Below are 12,425 nucleotides of genomic sequence, written 5' to 3' on the forward strand. Positions count from 1 at the left end.
TATATGGCGCTTTTAAAAGGTTCCTGTAGTATCCTTGAACAAGCAATTGAACCTGGGGTAATTACAGTTGGTGCAAAACGATCGAATGGTGGATTTATAACTTCGAGAGCATTGAACCTGTGAAGACACCGGAGAGCATAGATTATTCCGCAAAGAAAGGCAGGGGAAATGGTGTAGATCTCTCCAATAGATTATCAAATGGGATCCCTGTTTCTAGTTTACCTATTCCTACTATGTCGCCAACTTGTGATAGATCCATAGGAAAGAGCCTTTATTACACGTCTGCAAGATCTCTAGCAAGCAGTCATACCCCAACTCCAGGCTCATACCTCGTTGCATCATCCCGTGGGTCTGGTCGTAGTGGTCCGAGTTTTATATTAAACCAGTCCTCGGTAGACGATGAAGGATTGCTAGCAAATATTAAATCTACAAGTCCTACGGAATCAAAAACCATGAGCGCTTCTGTTGAGCAAGTTTTGTTAGCAGCTAATGATGCAAAGCTACATGGAGGATCGTGTATGAAGTTTGGTAGACTTGCCTATAAGATTGTTAAAATAGTTCCACCTTTAAAGGCAGTGCAGCTAAGATGCATGCCAGGCATACAGTCCTTGTGTGCTCTGCACCTTGCACTTGATAAGGCAACAGTCCTTCTTCAGTACTGTGTCGAATGTAGCAAACTATACTTGGCTGTTTCTGGGGACTCAATCCTGGCAAAATTTACAAGGATAAAAGGTTCACTTGCTCAAAATCTAAGCCATCTTCAATCCATGGTGCCGCGAAACCTAGCCAAGCAGATAGCTGAAATTATTGAAGAGCTTGAAGAGATGACATTTGCATTAGAACCATCGGAGATGGAAATTGGTATTGATATTATTGCACTGCTGTAGCATAGTTCTGGCAGTTGGGATGATACATCACAACTAGAGGTTTTCCATCAGGTAGCTAATAGGTTAGGCATAATATCTCCAAAAGATGTGTTAACAGAGAGAAGAGCTCCAAAGAAGATGTTTAATAAAGCCCAGGCTGAGGGAGATCAGAAGAAGGTTTCTATTGTTGCTTACCTCCTAAATATTCTAAGAAAGTATGCCAAGGTCAGCTATATTTCTCTAGATAATGGTTCTCGGAATTCGGATCCATGTTTGGAATCAGGTAGAGAAATTGCAAATGAATTAAGTGCGGAAAGGAAAGATGACCAGTATGGATCCAGACATTGGTCATTTAACTTAGCCGCTAAAGGAACCAATAGCAGTTCAGGGGGTGCACCAGTACCTCCTGAGGAATATAGATGTCTAATTTCCTTGCAGCTAATGACTGATCCTGTAGTCATTGCATCTGGCCAAACATATGAACGAGCGTGTATAGAGAAGTAGTTTAGTGAGAACCACGATACATGCCCAAAATCTCAGCAAAAAGTTGTCATATCTTTCCATTACTCCTAACTACTGTATCAAAGGTCTGATTGTCAGTTGGTGTGAAAAACATGGAGTCAAGGTTCCAGATCCAATTACTCGACCTCTTCCTACATCTACTTTGAGATTAGACTCATCAGACTCTGTTGACATCACATATCAACATGATGACTCTGTCAAACTAAAAATACCAAAAGCAGGGGCTGGCTTTGTGACATACGAGACACAGGTTCATTCAGGAGGTAACGACCTATTTCACAGGTTTGGCAATACCACAAGCTCAGCATGCAATCCAAGTTGTTGATAAAGTTAGAGGGATGGAGTGGCCTCCTGATGTGTTACAAGTCTCATTGGATGCCACTGTTGGGAAAAGTGCAGCCATAAGCAACAGAGGCTTTGATATCCAAAAGGTGAACCTTATACAGCAGGAGAATGATTTGACTGTAAGGATGACATTGCATACCCTGAGGATTGAAGATAAATTTCAAGGTCATGTGTCTACAACATGCAAGTATATTGCTTGTTCTGTGCTGGAAAATGATAGTCAAGATCCAGTTGAGGAGATCATTAATAAATGTAGCACAGTGTTAGCAGAAAACCAGAGAGGAAGACTGTGTTTTTAAATTACACAGCAGTTTCGTAGCGCGCTACGAAACTGCTGTAGGTGTTGTTTTTTAACGCAGACAAGCAGTTTGATAGGATGACCAGAAATTTTCAAAGGAAACATTTAGGGGACATTTAGGAGACAAAATGAATTTAGCATAGCAATTCAAATGATGACAAGTGTACCTTTTGTAAAAGTGAAATGTTTTGGCTTAAGTTAAAGTTTTGATGATAAAGGCACTTTATTACCGGTCATTAGGGTTTGGAAGGAGTTGCATACGAGGATTCTTGGCTTGCATACCTGTCCATCAATGAAGCCTCCAACACATCTGGAAACATGGTGGTGCTCTACATTTTTGGGATATTAAAGAGCTGGAGACATGCTGCTGCATTTTCGAATAAATGGTGGAAGACAGGGACCGGAAAAACAGGGGTTTTCTCCTAACATCACTGAACCATCAAAGCATTCAGCATCCAAAGCTAGCATGGAACATTGAATCATCCTCTCAGTCATCTCAGCCAAGCTAAAAGGAGACAGGTGTCAAAGAACAAGAAGGAATCTTGCTACGAGGAAGATAGAGTTAGAGTTATAGGTTAATTAGGACTCTTTGTAATTCCAGTTCAGCACTTATTGTATTTAATGAGTCAGTTAATTAGTAGATAGGGGTAATTAGTAGCAGTCATCGAGCTCCCCTCATGCTGGAGGAGGAAGCTCAAAGTAGTTAAGGATATGTTTCTATATATAGATCAAACTTGGATGTAATGGGGGTTGGATGTTTTTGAGAAAACAGAGTTTATTTTGGCTTGTGTAAGAACTTATTTTCAGTAATACAAATGACTGCTTTTTCTTCTCATGATTCATACAGTGTTTCAAATGCTCAAGATATATGTGGTTTTGTTTTATCCTTTATGTTTTACAGCTTTATAGATACAAAATTACTCAGAATTCACTCTGCTGCTCTGATTTCCTGTGTGTATTTGTAAGTTGAGGTTTCTATGAGAGGTGTTTTGAGTGTTTAAACATTACATGCCCTGACTTCGATGAATGAGTAGTTTTATAGTTTGCTGAAATGATGATTAACTCCATGAGCCCAATGGAAGTCTTTGTAAGGTTTGTCCAGCCAACTTATATGTTAAATTTACTTTGCAAGAGTTAGCCATCTCATCAATATTTAAAATCAATAACCCTTTGAGAGAGCCCTCTCAGGCTAAGGAGGCTAAGCCTTAGTCAAAAGTCTGGTTTGAAATAGTTACACAGAGTCTTACTGATTAGCAGCCTTCAGTGCTTGATTTTGTGATAACATTTTGGTGCGTCTGCCGGGAGTCTGAATATTATTCGTTCCTGAAATCAATGGCTGAACTTCTGAAGGTAGCAGGAGCTCAGAAGGTTTTTGAGGCTGCAAAACTACCTTGGCGACTCCATTGTTGAAGAATTCGAAATTCATAGGTTCATAGTGATTCCACTGGAGTTATGAAAGACCCAGAGGCTACTATTCTTATTTCAAGGTATGCATGCATAGATTTTTCAGGAATTCATGGTTTCCCAAATCATTTTCCCAAGGATGCATATTTTCTAAGGAATGGTCCAAAATTCAACGGAGAAGATTTGAGTTTAACTTTGAAGCATATATCAGATTTTTGTGAATTTTCACAGCTTCTTAGAGTTAAACATGAGGATGTTTGCATTATGTTATTCTATGATTCACTTCAAGGGAAATGTAAACAATGGATTGAAAGTTTTCCTATCAAATCCATTAAGTCATTTCAAGACTTATGGCTTATGTTTTTGGAGGAATGGATAGATAGGTCAGAGGTGGTGGCAAACTCTCCTTCAGTTCAAGGTTTCAAACAATGGAATAATGATCATAGTAATGAAGAAACAAATGAAAATTTTCCTTTGTCCTTGTCCTCGTATCTAAAATCCTTTGACTACAAGGCAGAGGATAAGATGAAATTTTTGGATGAAGTTGCTCAGGACATTGAGAAAGACATTGAAGGTTTGGAAGATCAAATTCAGGCATACAGTCTTCATAATCATGACCATTATTTTCAGAAGCTTTCTATGGCAGAACACAAGGAGAGAGTGCTGCTTCCTTTCTCTTTCACGATTGAGGAACTGAACACTGCTGTTGAAGATCAGTTTGCACAACCAGAAAGTTACAAGAATCATCAAGCTGATCATGTATTCTGGGATCCTATAGCTGACTACATGGAAGAGTTTTATTCTCCAGTGTTCCAGTTTTCCTATAAAGATCAGAGACAATTTCAGTGGCAGCGGTCATCATACTATCATATTGGCTCTGAACTCCGATGCAGTCAAAGAAATCAAGTATCAGATAAGACAAATGATTGGCTACATTGGAAATTTCACATTGATTGAGCTGAAAGAAGTTTGAAATTGATAGGGTAGGTAGGTAGGAAATTGCAAATAAGCTCAAGGTTGACTGAGCATTTTTTTTTTAGTAGATGTAGTTTTCTTTCTCCTACAGTGATCATCCAGCTAAAGCCCGAGATGGAGGCCCAAGGAACTTAAAGAAGATGTTTGTCAAATTAATTTTATAAGGCACTGGAACTGCAGGTTCTTAGTGTACCACAACGGCACACTATCCCAAGTGGAGCCACTGTTATCACTGAAAATTATAATACCAAAATTTCTCAGACTAGCTTGAGGAAAAAGTGCATAGGTCCCTTTATCAGTTTCGCAGCGCAACATCTTTTAGGTGATTTTGTAGCGAAAAACACCGACTTTGCACTAAGTGCGCTACGAAATGGGGAATTCGTGCTGATTCACAGCACATCTCATCCCAGCTGTCATATTTTCTGCAAGAATTTTACGGGGATAACATGTGCAAGGTCTTACATGTCGGTCTTGACACGTGTTCTGTAGCCTTATTAACACCGAAACTTCTGATTCTGGTTTCGATTTGTGATCAATCTGGCGGTGCTTGAAAAGAATGCTTCATTTCATAATTGGGGTGATAGATGTCACTGAAATTATGACCAATGGGGTTAAGGGAACTCTGGTTCTTAATCACACGCAAGGATTCCAGGATTGTGCAGCTTATGCTAAAATAGAGTAGTGGTTAGGAAGCAAGGCCGATGAGTATTGGGATGAAAATTTCGACACTCTTGAACTGAGAGACAACAGCAAAGGGTACAAACCTGACCATGAATGGGTTCAGTGCAATAAATGTTGGAAATGGCGACTTCTGGTTCCAAGTTACAACAGTGAAAATTTATCAGATGAATGGTTTTGTTATATGGCGCTTTTAAAAGGTTCCTGTAGTATCCTTGAACAAGAAATTGAACCTGGGGTAATTACAGTTGGTGCAAAACGATCGAATGGTGGATTTATAACTTCGAGAGCATTGAACCTGTGAAGACACCGGAGAGCATAGACTATTCCGCAAAGAAAGGCAGGGGAAATGGTGTAGATCTCTCCAATAGATTATCAAATGGGATCCCTATTTCTAGTTTACCTATTCCTACTATGTCGCCAACTTGTGATAGATCCATAGGAAAGAGCCTTTATTACACGTCTGCAAGATCTCTAGCAAGCAGTCATACCCCAACTCCAGGCTCATACCTCGTTGCATCATCCCGTGGGTCTGGTCGCAGTGGTCCGAGTTTTATATTAAACCAGTCCTCAGTAGACGATGAAGGATTGCTAGCAAATATTAAATCTACAAGTCCTACGGAATCAAAAACCATGAGCACTTCTGTTGAGCAAGTTTTGTTAGCAGCTAATGATGCATAGCTACATGGAGGATCGTGTATGAAGTTTGGTAGACTTGCCTATAAGATTGTTAAAATAGTTCCACATTTAAAGGCAGTGCAGCTAAGATGCATGCCAGGCATACAGTCCTTGTGTGCTCTGCACCTTGCACTTGATAAGGCAACAATCCTTCTTCAGTACTGTGCCGAATGTAGCAAACTATACTTGGCTGTTTCTGGGGACTCAATCCTGGCAAAATTTACAAGGATAAAAGGTTCACTTGCTCAAAATCTAAGCCATCTTCAATCCATGGTGCCGCGAAACCTAGCCAAGCAGATAGCTGAAATTGTTGAAGAGCTTGAAGAGATGACATTTGCATTAGAACCATCGGAGATGGAAATTGGTATTGATATTATTGCACTGCTGTAGCATAGTTCTGGCAGTTGGGATGATACATCACAACTAGAGGTTTTCCATCAGGTAGCTAATAGGTTAGGCATAATATCTCCAAAAGTTGTGTTAACAGAGAGAAGAGCTCCAAAGAAGATGTTTAATAAAGCCCAGGCTGAGGGAGATCAGAAGAAGGTTTCTATTGTTGCTTACCTCCTAAATATTCTAAGAAAGTATGCCAAGGTCAGCTATATTTCTCTAGATAATGGTTCTCGGAATTCAGATCCATGTTTGGAATCAGGTAGAGAAATTGCAAATGAATTAAGTGCGGAAAGGAAAGATGACCAGTATGGATCCAAACATTGGTCATTTAACTTAGCCGCTAAAGGAACCAATAGCAGTTCAGGGGGTACACCAGTACCTCCTGAGGAATATAGATGTCTAATTTCCTTGCAGCTAATGACTGATCCTGTAGTCATTGCATCTGGCCAAACATATGAACGAGCGTGTATAGAGAAGTAGTTTAGTGAGAACCACGATACATGCCCAAAATCTCAGCAAAAAGTTGTCATATCTTTCCATTACTCCTAACTACTGTATCAAAGGTCTGATTGTCAATTGGTATGAAAAACATGGAGTCAAGGTTCCAGATCCAATTACTCGACCTCTTCCTACATCCACTTTGAGATTAGACTCATCAGACTCTGTTGACATCACATATCAACATGATGACTCTGTCAAACTAAAAATACCAAAAGCAGGGGATGGCTTTGTGACATACGAGACACAGGTTCATTCAGGAGGTAACGGCCTATTTCACAGGTTTGGCAATACCACAAGCTCAGCATTCAATCCAAGTTGTTGATAAAGTTAGAGGGATGGAGTGGCCTCCTGATGGGATACAAGTCTCATTGGATGCCACTGTTGGGAAAAGTGCAGCCATAAGCAATAGAGGCTTTGATATCCAAAAGGTGAACCTTATACAGCAGGAGAATGATTTGACTGTAAGGATGACATTGCATACCCTGAGGATTGAAGATAAACTTCAAGGTCATGTGTCTACAACATGCAAGTATATTGCTTGTTCTGTGCTGGAAAATGATAGTCAAGATCCAGTTGAGGAGATCATTAATAAATGTAGCACAGTGTTAGCAGAAAAACCAAAGAGGAAGACTGTGTTTTTAAATTACACAGCAGTTTCGTAGCTCGCTACGAAACTGCTGTAGGTGTTGTTTTTTAACGCAGACAAGCAGTTTGATAGGATGACCAGAAATTTTCAAAGGAAACATTTAGGGGACATTTAGGAGACCAAATGAAGTTAGCATAGCCATTCAAATGATGACAGGTGTACCTTTTGTAAAAGTGAAATGTTTTGGCTTAAGTTAAAGTTTTGATGATAAAGGCACTTTATTACCGGTCATTAGGGTTTGGAAGGAGTTGCATACGAGGATTCTTTGCTTGCATACCTGTCCATCAACGAAGCCTCCAACACATCTGGAAACATGGTGGTGCTCTACATTTTTGGGATATTAAAGAGCTGGAGAGATGCTGCTGCATTTTCAAATAAATGGTGGAAGACAGGGACCGGAAAAACAGGGGTTTTCTCCTAACATCACTGAACCATCAAAGCATTCAGCATCCAAAGCTAGCATGGAACATTGAATCATCCTCTCAGTCATCTCGGACAAGCTAAAAGGAGACAGGTGTCAAAGAACAAGAAGGAATCTTGCTACGAGGAAGATAGAGTTAGAGTTATAGGTTAATTAGGACTCTTTGTAATTCCAGTTCAGCACTTATTGTATTTAATGAGTCAGTTAATTAGTAGATAGGGGTAATTAGTAGCAGTCATCGAGCTCCCCTCATGCTGGAGGAGGAAGCTCAAAGTAGTTAAGGATATGTTTCTATATATAGATCAAACTTGGATGTAATGGGGGTTGGATGTTTTTGAGAAAACAGAGTTTATTTTGGCTTGTGTAAGAACTTATTTTCAGTAATACAAATGACTGCTTTTTCTTCTCAGGATTCATATATTGTTTCAAATGCTCAAGATATATGTGGTTTTGTTTTATCCTTTATGTTTTACAGCTTTATAGATACACAATCACTCAGAATTCACTCAGCTGCTCTGATTTCCTATGTGTATTTGTAAGTTGAGGTTTCTATGAGAGGTGTTTTGAGTGTTTAAACATTACATGCCCTGACTTCTATGAATGAGTAGTTTTATAGTTTGCTGAAATGATGATTAACTCCATGAGCCCAATGGAAGTCTTTGTAAGGTTTGTCCAGCCAACTTATATGTTAAATTTACTTTGCAAGAGTTAGCCATCTCATCAATATTTAAAATCAATAACCCTTTGAGAGAGCCCTCTCAGGCTAAGGAGGCTAAGCCTTAGTCAAAAGTCTGGTTTGAAATAGTTACACAGAGTCTTACTGATTAGCAGCCTTCAGTGCTTGATTTTGTGATAACAGGCATGTTGCATGTGCTTCCTTCTTGAGATGCAAGAGGTGCAAGGCATAAAAGTTTTACATGATATTTTAATATCTCTTTGACTTGATGGGTGTTCAAGTTGGCTCTTGGTAAGAGAGTTCCTGAAGTTCCCTTTGAAGTGGGAGGGTGCTACTTGGTTGATACCGCCAGTAGTCATAAGCTTGTCTCAAAGATTAAGCCATGCATGTATAAGTATGAACTAATTTAGACTGTGAAACTACAGATGGCTCATTAAATTAGCTATAGCTTTTTTTATGGTACCATACTACTCGGATAACCATACTAATTCCAGAGCTAATACATGCACCAAGTCCTGAACCTTTGGAAGGGATGCATTTCTTAGATAAAATGTCGGCGCGGGCTTGCCCGCTTCTCTGGTGAATCATGATAACTTGACGGATCACACAACTCTTGTGCTGGTGATGCTTCATTCAAATTTTTTCCCTATAAACCTTTGATGGTAAGATAGAGGCCTACCATGGTGGTGATTGGTGACGAAGAATTAGGGCTTGATTCCAGAGAGGGAGCCTGAGAAACGGCTACCACATCTAAGGAAGGCAGCAGGCACGCAAATTACCCAATCCTGACATGGGGAGTTAGTGACAATAAATAACAGTATTGAGCTCATCGATTATGGTAATTGGAATAAGTATAATCTAAATCCCTTAATGAGGATCCATTGGAGGGCAAGTCTGGTGCCAACAACTATGGTAATTAAAGCTCCAATAGTGTATATTTAAGTTTTCGCAGTTAAAAAACTCGTAGTTGGATCTTGGGTTGTAAATGTCGGTCTGCCTACTCAGTGTGCACCTACCCTTCCATCCCTTTTGTCGGTGGCATGCTCCTGGACTTAATTGGCTGGGTTGCGGCTCCAGCACTATTACTTTGAAAAAATTAGAGTGCTCAAGGCAAGCTTATGCTCTGAATACATTAGCATGGAATAATGTGATAGGAGTCTAGTCCTATTATGTTGGCCTTTGGGACCAGAGTAATGATTAATATGGACTATCGGGGGCATTTGTATTTCATTGTCAAAGGTGAAATTCTTGGATTTATGAAAGACAAACCACTGTGAAAGCATTTTCCAAGGATGTTTTCATTAATCAAGAATGAAAGTTGGGGGCTCGAAGATGATTAGGTACCATCCTAGTCTCAACCATAAACGATGCCGACCAGGGATTGACAGATGTTTCTCTAAGGACTCCGCCAGTACCTTCTAAGAAATCGGAGTGTTTGGGTTCCAGGGGGAGTATGGTCACAAGGCTAAAACTTAAAAGGAATTGATGGAATGGCACCACCAGGAGTGGAGCCTATGACTTAATTTGACTCAACATGGGGAAACTTATCAGGTCTAGACATAGTAAGGATTGACAAATTTAGAGCTCTTTCTTGATTCTATGTGTGGTAGTGCATGGCCATTCTTAGCTGGTGGAGCGATTTGTCTAGTTAATTCTGATAACAAATGAGACATCAGGCTACTAACTAGCTATGCAGAGGTTCCCCTTCACGGCCAGCTTCTTAGAGGGACTATGGCCATTTATGCCATGGAAGTTTGAGGCAATAACAGGTTTGTGATGCCATTAGATGTTATGGTCCACACACGTGCTACACTGATGTAGGCAACAAGTTTTTCTTCCTGTTTTGAGAGGATCAGGAAATCTTCTCAAATTGCATCGTGGTGGGGATAGACCATTGAAATTATTGGTCTTCAACGAGGAATTCCTAGTAAGTGCATGTCATCAACTCATGTTAACTACATCCCTGCCCTTTGTACACACCTACTGTCCCTCCTACAGATTGAATGATCTGGTGAAGTGTTTGGATTGCGTCGACGATGGTGGTTCATTGCTATTGACATCGTGAGAAGTTCATTGAACCTTATTGTTTAGAAGAAAGAGAAGTCGTAACAAGTTTACCATAGGGCAACCTCCGATAGGATCATTGGTATCAGGGCTTTTCTTTTTTGGTTCAGGTTGGTTGGGTTTTGATTGCAATGTGGGACTGTGGTGTGTCTCTGGAGGAGCGGGTTTGGTGTTTAGCGAGAACATTGTTGGTTGCTTGTCTTGAGGTAATGCTTTTTTTTTATATGTGTGCTTGAAAGCCATGCTTGTGCTTGTTCCACCCATCCTTTGTTTTTCTTTTCCCCAATGTGTTTCTGTAGGAGGTTCGGAATCTTGTTTCTAGGGAGCCCTTCTAACAATATGTTCGGCCGAGCATGGTTGTTGTAGTTGAGGTGCTTGGGAAATACGATGGATAAATTTAGACTCATTTGTAGTGGCGGTGCTCAGTCTTTTGTTTGTTGGAAGGCATGGGCCAAGGGTGCGGGCTTCCATAGTTGGTTCTCTTGAAAAGGCAACAGTGCTTGATGTGTTGCTTGGGTGAGCTTTTTTGTTGGTGGATGGGTCGAGGGAGTGGTTTCTCACGCACCTGGTAGCTCAAACCTTCTGTGAGGGGAAATTTTTGGGGTGGGTTCAGTATGGGATGGATGAAGAGCGGTTCAACCCATTGAGCTAGCCACCCTAGTCCTCTCGACCGTTCCTCGATACGCCCCCATGGAAGGGTTGGGTGTCCAGGTAATGGAAAAACCCTCCCTCAGTCTGATCTCCATCGAGATCGCAATTTTCCTCGCTAATGGGCATGAGGGTGGAAATCTTATCTCTTGCATTTTCCATCGAGGGAATTCCTCGTCCTCTCATGAGCCACTCCCCTTATAAGGAAAAACGAAGTAGCGGGTTGTGTCTTTGTTCCTCCCTTTGGATTGTGCATTTTTTGTGGGACTTTGTCATTTCTTTGTTTCATGGTGCACAATTTGAGGACGTCCCTCTCTTTAGTGGCCTTGCACCATCAATGTATTTGTGGCCTGTGACTTTCTCCAGAATTGAGTGTCAGCCCGTGACAACTCCTCTTTGGAGTTTGATTCTTGACCCCCGTTGACTTTCTCGCTGGAAAGGTTGTTGGGTGTTTTGTACACGAGGGGTGCAATAGCAGGGTGGGTTTGTTATTAGTAGTCTATTTGTCGTTTAAAGCCTTGTGCTGGGTTGGGGGGTTGTTTACCTCTCAGTAACGTGCTCCAGACATTGGTCTCATCGCGGCCCTTGTATTTTCTAGTGATTAAGTTTAGGTTGTGATTTATTTTCTTGGTTGTTTGATTGTTGTTTGTTATGTTGTAAGCTAGAAAGGGTGTTGTGCCGTAATGTATGTTGGAATTATGACATAGGTTTGGCTCGATGACATAAGTGTTGTCCTTGATGGAAACACACTCAAATAGCAGATCACAAGTTCAGGCTCTCAAAATAGTATAAAATAAGATACCTGCAGGTTCCTATTCACAAAGCTGCAGACATACGCAGGTGCGCTGAACAAAAGCTACGAACATGTACGCAGGTGCTCCGAACAAAAAGTGCGGACGTAAATTACACGCACTTTCATGCAGAGAAAAGCGTGCACATGGGGAATCTTATGGTTGGTCCATGGTATTTAGTCCAGCATTTTTGATCCTATGGTTTTGGTCCGTGGTGTTTGCATCTAAAGTATTCAACCCAGGTTTTGGGTCCCTAGTATTGGATCTCTATGGTTTTGGACCATGGTTTGAGTAAGGCCTAGACTATAAAAAGGAAAGGAGATCATTTGGCTGGGGCAACTAATGTGTTGAATATCTTGAGATGAGCAAGATCTGAAATACTTATGATCAGTTGGTGAGTTATAGCTAGACCTAAATCAAGGAGAAACCTGAGCAATACAAGACGGATCTACTGATGGGTCGAGATCTCTTTGGCACATGGTCAGATCTGTAAATATGATAATTTGGGGTATAAGTGAA

The 12,425-nt window shown here is 40.7% G+C and overlaps 3 pseudogenes; all 3 read left to right on the forward strand.

Moving 5' to 3' along the window:
- Nucleotides 1-233: 233 nt before the first annotated feature.
- On the forward strand, nucleotides 234-1,713 carry LOC149157383 (U-box domain-containing protein 6 pseudogene; annotated as a pseudogene).
- Nucleotides 1,714-5,502: 3,789 nt separating this feature from the next.
- LOC149157384 (U-box domain-containing protein 6 pseudogene) lies at nucleotides 5,503-6,982 on the forward strand (annotated as a pseudogene).
- A 1,753-nt stretch (nucleotides 6,983-8,735) lies between these two features.
- LOC149157385 (18S ribosomal RNA) lies at nucleotides 8,736-10,549 on the forward strand (annotated as a pseudogene).
- Nucleotides 10,550-12,425: the final 1,876 nt, after the last annotated feature.

This window comes from Pinus tabuliformis, chromosome 5_2 (assembly GCF_031772625.1).
Source record: "Pinus tabuliformis cultivar Carrire ecotype Pingquan chromosome 5_2, CPIR1, whole genome shotgun sequence".
Taxonomy (NCBI): Eukaryota; Viridiplantae; Streptophyta; class Pinopsida; order Pinales; family Pinaceae; genus Pinus; species Pinus tabuliformis.